Here is a 2509-nt window from a genome sequence, read left to right on the forward strand (position 1 = left end):
TTCCTCTCTCTCTCTCTCTTAAGATCAACCGACAAGTTATTTAATTTATTATAAAACATTGAAATATGTATTATGTTTATTCATGCCTCGTCTCATTCTCTACCTATATTTGGCATAGTTGTGTCTCTGTTACTCATTTATTTCGTGCTCTCACTTTCTCCCTCACTCTGTGTAAGCTAGAGGAAATGAAAAAGTTTTTGGGCACAGATGCTTCTGCTCCTGTTAAAATGGCTGCTTCTTCTCCAGTTAGCCAGCGGCTGGGTTTTTGTGCTACGTTGTTTTTCTGGTCTCTGACTTACCACCGTACTCTGTTCTCCTCTCTATCTTTCTCTCTCTCTCTCTCTCGCCCACTCTCATTCCATGACGGTCATTGAATTTTCACTTAGGCTTTTTGCATAATCAAGATAAACGATAAGTAAATTTATCTTTATTAACAAATCTTTAACGTGGCCTGTGTAATTTATTTGCGGTCTTGGCCCAAACTGGCCTTTTGCCTGCTAAATGTGAAATTGACTTACGGTTGTTTTGGCCAGTTGTTGTTGCTGTTCTGCTTGTTGGTAGTTGAGTGTTGGGCCGAGCCTTTATTCAAAAAGGTCAAAGAGGCTGCTTTGTTAGTGTTTTATTTCTTGAGGTATCAGGTGTATTTGGGATATGATGTTTTGGTAATGGGATGATTTGTGCGTCTAGAAAATGACATTTTTGACTGGATCATCGGTGAATTTCATTTAATAAGTGAAAATATTGCTAAGATTAGTCATTCACTTTAACATTGTACCAAAATTTTGGTTAATTATATTAAAAGCATGGAAAACCTGTGACTTTTTTTTGGGAGGGTTTCGCATTTGGCCAAAATGTTTTGCTTGTATACTCTTTCTCCAAGGAAAGGGAGGAGGAAAAATTGTTAAAGCAGCAAACACGTTCCGCGGAAACAATCATGCTTGCAATAGTTTCCTGTCTGATTGTAAAGCGATTATCTATATGTATGGCTTAAATATGTGAGTCTTGCCTGGTTGCCTCTCCTGCTGTTCTCCGTCTCTCTGGGTTGTTGGTTTTTTTCTTCTCGTTTTTGCTCTCAGAGCATAAAGGATGTGCAGCCGGCACACATGACTTCCGTTTGATGGAAAATAAAGAAAACGAATTGAGTGCAGGACACCAGAAGTTGGAGCAGGAGCAGAAGCAGGACAAGCAACAGGAGCCGTAGAGAAGGCAAGAGGAAATGCATCGAAGAATGCCACTGATTAAAGTCGAGAGGAGTTGGAGTTAGGCCACTGCAGGAAGGACGCAGTGTGCGAAGCGGACAGAAGTAAGGAGAAGGAGGAGTAGCAAGAAGGATATGAGGCAGGCAGGTAAGCGACTAAAATAGCTTTGGTATTGGTTTACTTTGGCGTCTTCCTATAAAGTAAATAAGGAATTCGAGATGCAGCCGGCTAGCTGCAGCAAAGGAGCTAAAGCAGAAAGAAGCAGCTAAAAAGGCATTTAAGGATTACGTAGTTAGGAATTTTCTATAATATGCTCGCTCTCTACCTCTATCGTCATTTATTTTTATCTCCGCCCCAAAACAGACCACCCTCTGCATTATTGTCATGCGGAATTTATAAGAGAATTGACAAAAAAAAAGAACGAAAGGAGGAAAATGGCTAAAAAGAAACTAACAAACGAATTAGTTTAGAAAATGTAAGTGAAGGAATTATTTACAAAATACTTGACCAACTTTTGCTTTACCTCAATGGGTGTAATCAATCAATTTGCATTATTAATTCTTCTCATGCCTTAACTTGATGGCAAATTCAATCAGCCAATAAAACTTCAATTAATTGAATATATCAGAAAGTAAAGCGCAAACAACTCAGGCCGGACAAACAAAATGAAAAAAAAAGAAAACCCGAACAGGAGGATGAGAACAAACAAAAAATTGTTCATCCTTGTTTGAGTCATTCAACACATGACTCAATCCTCAATCACTCAACACAAAGTGGTAAGGCAGTCCGAGACCGGTCCCGTTCTGCTCAGTCCATCCTGGCGAAACAAACAAAGTATAAAGTGATAAGAACAATGTGAGAGAAGGGAGTGGGTAGGGGAAGTTGGAGATGGAAGCCGGGAGCTCGGAAGCGAAAACAAGCCGTATAAAACTTTTACTTACACACACACACACACACACAATGAAATGAAATGTTCGTATCCTGCAGTCACTGAGTCACTGAATCCTTGAGTCCTTGTGAGGGAGTAGTCATCGTTTTTATATTTGGCCGCAGCTAATTGTTTTTCGTTACGCTACGCATACCAATGCAATTTAGCCATTGACCAGGACATAACTCTTGGAGTGTTTTATTGCCTCACGCACGGCAGGACAATATCTTACCGCCAGATATCCTTGTGCACATATGTACATACCTACATACATCTGTGTTGTGTGTTTGCTTCTCCTCCAAGTGTTTGTGTGTTTGCGTGGGTCAAGCCATAAAATAAACCATATATACCACAAGAATTCAAACATTTCGAAATTTATTAA

This window comes from Drosophila tropicalis, unplaced genomic scaffold, assembly GCF_018151085.1.
Source record: "Drosophila tropicalis isolate 14030-0801.00 unplaced genomic scaffold, ASM1815108v1 contig_393, whole genome shotgun sequence".
NCBI lineage: Eukaryota > Metazoa > Arthropoda > Insecta > Diptera > Drosophilidae > Drosophila > Drosophila tropicalis.